The sequence below is a fragment of the Hypomesus transpacificus genome, chromosome 1 (assembly GCF_021917145.1).
Source record: "Hypomesus transpacificus isolate Combined female chromosome 1, fHypTra1, whole genome shotgun sequence".
Taxonomy (NCBI): Eukaryota; Metazoa; Chordata; class Actinopteri; order Osmeriformes; family Osmeridae; genus Hypomesus; species Hypomesus transpacificus.
In genome coordinates, this window is record NC_061060.1 from 3,022,481 (window position 1) to 3,031,108 (window position 8,628).

Below are 8,628 nucleotides of genomic sequence, written 5' to 3' on the forward strand. Positions count from 1 at the left end.
ATTAAAGACCAGAGATGACAACACACATCTTTCACTTAAGTAGAAGTACAGATACTCACTTTTTTTCACACACAACACAAAAAGTTTTTTGTAAAAATATATATATGCCATAAAAAAAAGAATTTACAATTTTTTCCCAAGATATTTTTGAAACCTTTGAAACTTTTTATTTTTATTTTTACACACACCGTGACAATGACAACAAATAATGTTGATCATGTCACCAAATACAGATTAAAACCAAAGTAACAAGCCTGGCTTTAAAATGTAAAAAGTTGAAAGTACAGATATTTATGTCCAAAATGTGCTAACCTTGCTGCCTAGTATCTGCGTTCGACACAGTCTTCATGTTTCGTAGCTCCAGCAGTGGAGGGGGCCGCTGGCAGACCTCAGTACTGGGCTCTCACAGCCTCCAAGGTCAAACAGGCCTTCACAGAGAAGCCCCATTTAGGCGACACAATGATGGATCCTAATTGAGGTTCAGATTGCTGTGTCATCCCAATAAGAAGCATAACTACATTCATAGCTACCGTATAGAAATAATTCACGTCCGGCTAATGGAATATAATGTATGCTGATGTGTGGATTGCATTAGTGAGAATGTATGAATCTTTTTGACAAGTTAATTAGGGTATGTATCATCTTGGTTGCGCTGGTGGATGTTACGTCAAGGGCAACATTGATAAATCCCATCTTCAGCTTTTGGGGTGGTCAAAAAAAAGAACCTGAACTGGGTGAGCAGTTATTAGTCCAAAGATTGACCAAGAACTCAAAAGTGAGAAGCCTGTCATCTTATGGCTCAACATGAAGTATATTTGTGAATCATCCCCTTGAGAGTTTAAGTTAGACATTCATTCCAGCCCTAAAATTTCAAATGCATTCCCCATTATTTATGAAAAATTATTGATATTCATCAATAGCAGCCACCACTTGGTGGCAGTCAAGTTCAGCCCCACAGCTAAGGCCTCCTGTCAGTGGGATTTAACACTGATTCACCTGTGCTGCAGCAAGGACATGACTGTAGCCCATGAAGAAGAGAGCCACGATGGTGGAAGTGGAAGGGTGTCCCTTGGCTTCACGGTTTGAGGAGGTCGCTGCGAGGCACCTGGAAACCCCCCTCTGTATTTATACCTGTGTGGAGGTACACACGAGAGGGGGGAGAGGTAGAGAAGGAGAGAGGGGAGGGGGGAGAGGTGGAGAAGGAGAGAGAGCGAGAGAGAGGGGAGGGGGGAGAGGTAGAGAAGGAGAGAGAGGGCGAGAGGTGGAAGGAGAGATGGAGGCGGGAGGGGTGGAGAAGGAGAGAGAAGGAGAGACGGGTATTCAGAGAGGTATGGTGAGATGGGTGTGACAGGAGAGATAAAGGAAAGGAGAGAGGAAGGGTTTACAGACAGAGCCGGAATGAGGAAGAGGAGGCAGGCGACAGATTAAGAGGAGGGAGAGGGTAGAGGATGTCAGACCTGACTCACGTCCGACCATCACGCTCCTACCAACGAGACAAAACAAAGTACCCATTAGGGAAATGTCACCTTTTACTGTCACACGATCTGGAACGTGATGGGATATGAAGGATGCTGCCAATGTATGAGGACAGAGAGGACGTGCACAGACTACCCAGCTGTCTCACACCTGTGGAAGTCTCCTCATCAAGCCAAACTTGATTTGTATAGCCCGTTTTACAAGAAATATCCCAGAAAGCTTCACGGATTCCCTCAGACCAGCACCTCTCCATTATGTAATCTAATTGATCAACACAGCCTGGACAACTTGTAATAACCCCTGAACCACAACAAAGCAGAAACATGTTTGAACTGTAACACATTTCCAATGCTTTGTGTTCACTCCATCTACCTCATATCCTCAGAAATGTGCTGTTGAGGGGCACTTATTTAAGACTCTGTGGCTCTCCCCGGTGTTGTGTGAGGACAGAGGTTAAGGGAGAAGGCGCTGGTCGGCCGTGAGCGGAGAAGGTGAGCCTGGCAGCCTGTGTGTCTGTGAGCCAGGCATACTGCAGCATGCAGCCATTACGAATCGGTACGAGGTGAAATGTCAGCTATGTCCGTCAGCCAGGGTACGGCTGTCTGCTAACTACGGAAATAACAATACTTCTAAAAGATCCCGCTGGGGATTGGATACGGTCAGGATTCTTTCAGGGTGTAGTGACTCCGAACTGCCTATGGGGGCGGTAGAGATGACAGTGTTTCCCACACATAGACTAATTTGTGGCGGTGCGCCACAGAATCAACACCGGCCGCCACATATTGCGCTTCGTAAAACATTTTTTTTAACGCCATTTAGGTTAAAATGCGCAGCGTATTCGTTCAGCTGCATTTCCTTTTCCCTGCTCTCCCTCCGTCTCTCTGTCACTCATGCGTCTTTCTCACATATGCACACAGTCACAACACGTTAGCAACAATGCATACATACGCCGTTCTAGTAAGACCGACAGCTATATCAGCGAGCTTTCAGCATTAGTGCCGTAGCTAAAAGTCGAGGAAAGTTGAGGCTACTTTTTGCTAGGTACCTCGAAGGTTCCTCTTCGTTCTTTTGGTGAGAAGTCTCAGGAGCTAGCTACTTACCCGGCGTCATGGAGCCGACCAGTTAAATAGCTGTTTAGCACTAGCGTTGCTATACATGCATAATGCAGAAATGATATGTTAGTTGTTGTTAATTTTGTGAAGGTGTGAATCTTTTTGGATTAATATTTAATGTAACAAATTATTAACAAATTAACTGTGTAGCGAATTATTAACGAAGGAATTATTACGACCCCCCCCCCCCCCCCCCCTCCGGTCGGACAACCCTACCCCCCCCCCCCCCCCCCCCCCCACGCCCGCCACAACTAGATTTCTAATCTGTGGGAAACAATGGATGACGTTAGTGTTCAACACTTATTCACAACAATGCAGTGTTGAAGTGTACAAGTCGTTCTGGTTGAGGTCGTATCATGTTTATTTCACTTTCAGCTGTGAGACACATTAAACGCCAGGACGCCTGCGGAACTTGGACTTGCAAATAGAAGTATCTTGGACTTGAGAAATATGACACCGATTTATTTTCATCTCTCAAGTTCTGGTGTTGCTGTCAGAGATTGAGAAACCCCTTTGTGCAACATTTAAATTTTTCATGACAAATGTGTTACTTCATGGATTATTTTCCCTGATTTTTCAGTGTGATCATTGTATCTGTGTGAGACTAGACTAAAGCTGTGAGTGATAGATTATGTAACCTCACCCTCTTCCCCAACCTCCCCTCTTCTCAACCTCACCCTCTTCCCCAACCTCCCCTCTTCTCAACCTCACCCTCTTCCCCAACCTCCCCTCTTCTCAACCTCACCCTCTTCCCCAACCTCCCCTCTTCTCAACCTCACCCTCTTCCCCAACCTCCCCTCTTCTCAACCTCACCCTCTTCCCCAACCTCCCCTCTTCTCAACCTCACCCTCTTCCCCAACCTCCCCTCTTCTCAACCTCACCCTCTTCCCCAACCTCCCCTCTTCTCAACCTCACCCTCTTCCCCAACCTCCCCTCTTCTCAACCTCACCCTCTTCCCCAACCTCCCCTCTTCTCAACCTCACCCTCTTCCCCAACCTCCCCTCTTCTCAACCTCACCCTCTTGTCCAACCTCCCCTCTTCTCAACCTCACCCTCTTCCCCAACCTCCCCTCTTCTCAACCTCACCCTCTTCCCCAACCTCCCCTCTTCTCAACCTCACCCTCTTGTCCAACCTCCCCTCTTCTCAACCTCACCCTCTTGTCCAACCTCCCCTCTTCTCAACCTCACCCTCTTGTCCAACCTCCCCTCTTCTCAACCTCACCCTCTTGTCCAACCTCCCCTCTTCTCAACCTCACCCTCTTGTCCAACCTCCCATCTCCAACCTTTACCTCCCCCTCCTCTCCTTCCTCCCCTGTCTCCTCCCTCAGCTCTATAGTCTAATTCTTCACCTAGGTCCTGACAATGGCTCATTGGGGCTATACAGTTCATCAAACACTGTCAAGAAATTGAATATTTCCTGCCAGACTTGAATGCACACGCATTGTTACTCATAGTTCTGTAGCACGTCAGAGAACAGAGTGTGGTCTCTCCCTCCCACACTCCCATCAGATGTTTTGACCTTTGCTTTGAGGAAATAAGGAAATCGTATAGCTGAACTGACAGCTTGGCACATCACCTGGATACAGGCAAATAAACGAGGAGAAAATATCAAGGGAACATTTCAAGCATTCACAGAGAGCTTTCAAAATGGAACTGGAACAATGACTTAGCCTCAGGGGGGAAAAGTGATCACGATGGCATGTTTATATTAGGCAGAAAGGAAGCCATCATTGTCCTTGTCAGTGATTCTCTTTCACAGTACCACAGTGCACTGACAGTTGACAGTATCTTTACAACAATCCCCAGAATGTATGTGTCATCGAGCAATGTTTGCTGTACATCAAAAGAGGCCATTCTGTAAGGTTTGATCAGTGAATCCCTCCCAAACCTTTCTGCAAGTGAGTGAGATTTTTCAGCCGTTCTCCAGAGAAAGGGTTATCTAAGGATGTACACTCTTTACCAGAACAACTTCACAAAACACCCCTAAGGGAAGTGAAATCCTTAATCTGAGGAAGAGATGGCGAGTGTGTTTGTGGGAAGGGGGGGGGGGGGGTTCAGGGGTACATCCTTTCTGTTCCCGTAAGCGCCCCAGCCTGCTAACTACAGCGTTGGTACAGCGATGGGGCTGCGGTTATTAATATGAGGAGGGAAGCGTGTTCAGCAGACAAGCGCCAACACGCGGACACATTACCTTCGTGGCTGGCTATGGCAAGGATGTGCTCTGCATTCCTCTGCCCACGAACCCAGGGATCAAGCTCACCCAGAGGAAACGCAGCATCTGGACGGGGCTCACGTTAAAACACAGGAGATGTTTTCACCTCCGCATTACGGCTGTGGAGAAAAGGCTGGCCCTGCTTCTGCTCTGTGTTAGTGAGGTCCTGAGAACTTGGCTTGCAAGTGTTAGTCCTCCTCTGAGTTAAATATAACTTATTTTCTTGTGAGGGTCACGCTTCTCTTTAGTCACCTTTTGCTGTCAGACTTTTGGACAGTTACATTTAGTGGTTCCCTAGGTGTTGAAAGCATGAATTAGTGGTTTGAATTACATTCCTGAACAACATGCTATCCAGGACATTTCCCCTTGGGGATTAATTCAATATCTGTCTATCTATTTATCTATGTATCTACCTCTCTATCTATCATGAGGAGCTTGAGGAAGTATGATTGCTGTACTCAGCACGGGGGGTATGTTGAATGCGAAAGAAGTGTGTCAAATGTTTAATCAAGTTGGAGCAGTCGGAGGAGTAAACAGGCTCAAGCACAAGCCATGCTGATTAGCAATTTCCCCTCCAGAACCTGAGTGGTCCGGAGGTATTTCTGTTCCCCTGACTCACTCCCCTTTCTTCTCTCCCCTCTCCTCTCTCCATTCACCTCTCACCCCTGCCTCCCTCTCCGCTCCCGTTGCCCCTGCCTCTCCCTCCTCGCCTCTCTCCCCTGCCTCTCTCCCCTGCCTCTCTCCCCACAGAGACACAGAACAAGCCCTAAGGGCTTCAAGCTCAGAACACTAACATGCCTCAATCAAACCAGAAGGGTTCAACAAAGCAATTTGTCAGGTCCCAACACTTTCAAAATGACGATAATAATGATTGCAGCCCTCAAGCTGTGTGTGAGGGGGCTTTCTCACCTCGGATGCGGTCTGGCTGTGCACAGCAGGGGGCCTTCAGAGCTGTTTTAGATCAACCGTATCACCGCAGCGAGGATTCATCAAGATGTAGCACAACCTGCTGGGGGATCGATGGACATGTGCTGTCGAAGCTCCGGGTTGAACGGTGAAGATAGGATAGCGTACAAAAGTAACACACGACAGGATTGTTTTTCTAAAAATAAAACAATGATTATGTTACTGTTATTAACTATTTAAAAGGGACATTCATCTCACAAGCAGGATATTTGTTCTCTGCATTCATTGCGTTCTCAGAGCAGGAACCCAATGTGAACATGGGAGGAACATGTAAACTCCACACAGAAAGGGCCCAGGACCTATGCGGTGGTGAGCTCCACTTAACCTGCTGTCTACTCCGGTACGGCTGGGCAGGTAGGATAAAACCCAGGTCTCCTTGTAACGAAGATCGCCCACAGCATCGTTCTGTTATGAAGAGCGTGGAGGAGGAATCACGACTGAAAGTTAAGGTAACTAGGGTGTCAGATGGCTGAGTGGTTAGGGAATCGGGCTATTAATCAGAAGATTGCCGGTTTGATTCCTGACCATGAAAATTGACGTTATGTCCTTGGGCAAGGCACTTCACCCTACTTGCCTCTGGGGAATGTCCCTGTACTTACTGTAAGTCGCTCTGGATAAGAGCGTCTGTTAAATGACTAAATGTACATGTAACTCATCTCCCTTTACACACATTATAAAATTAAGGCTTGGATTGAAGTCTATCATCATGAAACATATTTATATTTAGGGTGTATAAAATAACTATAACAATAAACAGTTGGTGTTCAGAAAGTTTAAAAAACAACAACATTGACATGAGGACTTCCTGGGAGTCGACGGTTTCTGCGTTTCCACGGTGGGCGGACGTACCAGCCCGTTCTCTTTTTAATCTTAACCTCTACATCTGGAAGGGGCACATTTTTTCCTTTTTCAAATAACATCTGCAGCTAAACAGCCAGACAGGTAGTTAGAGTTGATTGGTCATGGATGGATTTCCCCCCTCCCTCTCTCTCTCTCTCTCTCTCTCTCTCCTTCTCCTCCTCCCCCCCCCCCCTTCTTCCCCCTCTACAAAGCCTTGAGGCTAGTATTTCACTGATTACAGAGTGCCCCCATTTGAATGGCCGCTTGTGTATTGTCAGAACAAAGGCCGGGCGGCTTCTAAAGAGGTGCTAGACAGGGGAATGGATTGGAGTCAGCCATTAGGCAGAGTGAGGCTACAGGTTGAGGCTAGCTGGAGAGATTCCTCCCCAGTACCCATGGCTAACAAGCCAGCATCTCTCACAAGCTCGTTGGGGAGACAGGGAGAAACCAAGCCCAGGGGAGGCCCCCAACCACCTACTAGACCCACACCGAACCAGGAAGCCCTTCGGTGGGACAGTGTGATACTGATTAGACGGGATGAAACGAGTCCCTGACAGGTTTTACCTTTAAACACTCACTAAATACTTCTCACCCTCGGACTTTAGGGTAATTACTTTAAAATCAAAGTGTGTGTGTGTGTGTGGTGAGGTGTTGAGGTGGTGGCGGGCGCTAGGTGGGCCACCTCTTGACTCTGTACTGTGGGAGGCCCCAGCAACAGAACATTCCAGGGGTCCTTTTCAATGTGCCGTTGAATGAAAAACACAAATATTTATCTGTGGAATACGCTAATACAACTAGGGACAAGAAGTAGAATTGGGTTGTGTTTACCGCAGCTGTGCAAGAGTCTTGAGTTTATAGTCTTTTGAAATGTGTGTAAGAGGTCCTCTACAAACCAGTTCTAATGCACTGTATCTTGAATTACAACCGGCGCCTTCACCTTGCAATTACAGCCATGCTACAAACTATTACAGGGTCATGCAAATTTGAGAAATGACAAGAAAATGGAGCCAACTAAAAAATCTCTGACATCACTGAACAGCAACTTTCACACGTCCGCCCAGTTTTTAGAATTCATGATGTCATCACAGCAGAACTCCGACAAGTCAGATTCCAAGCAAGAACAATACATGTCTTACAGCATACTTACAAAGTTTAAGTACCGACATGCTTACCTAAAGTTTTCAAAATGTGAATATACTAAATCTGTACATTTCAATTATACTTCCGATTGCGTTTAAAAATATACAAAAAATATATTCAGCTTTCATTTACGTAATACATTTAAATTTGATTCAAGTCCATTTTTTCTGGCCCGGGAGCGTTGGTTACAGAAACACAAAAACTCAGCTTGTGTTGTCAAAGTTATCACTCATCAAGCAGAAACAGATAATGGACCAATACTCCAGATGCCGTGATTAAAACCAAACAATTAGTTCCGACTGGCTGCCTCACATTTACGTGCATCATGACATTTCTGGGTCATTTTCCCTCAATCCATTAGCCTCCTGTCTAAAGGTGATAGTTACGGAATCATTAAGGCAAGAGGAGTTTAGTGAGGCGTGTAAAATACATGCAGTCCTGAAAATTATAACATATGTGAGCAACGTGTCGCGAGGGAGCAGGCATTATGTTTATATTTTCAGACAACTAAAGACCTCTGTTGAGCCTGGAGGAGGAAAATCATCATTAACGTCAAGGGAAGTGAAGTCAATGGATATGTTAATATGTTCTGCGTGTATCACAGTGTTCAGAGATGATTTGTCGAGGACAAACGCTTTAATTATCAGCCACACTCCCATGGTTCTCTCTCGCACTCAAACTCACTCCGAGGCCCCTGACTTCAAGGCAGAAACTCGGATGTCCTAAATGACTCCATCCTAACAACGTGTGTTGGGAAACAAATCACAAATCACTTCCTGTCTTTTCTTCAGGCAAACCTTGAAGCGTTGGAGGCTCTGGGCACTCTCTCCGTCACCCTCCTGCCTGCTGAGGGGGCGTGACCCCGGCGTGACCTGGCTCCCGA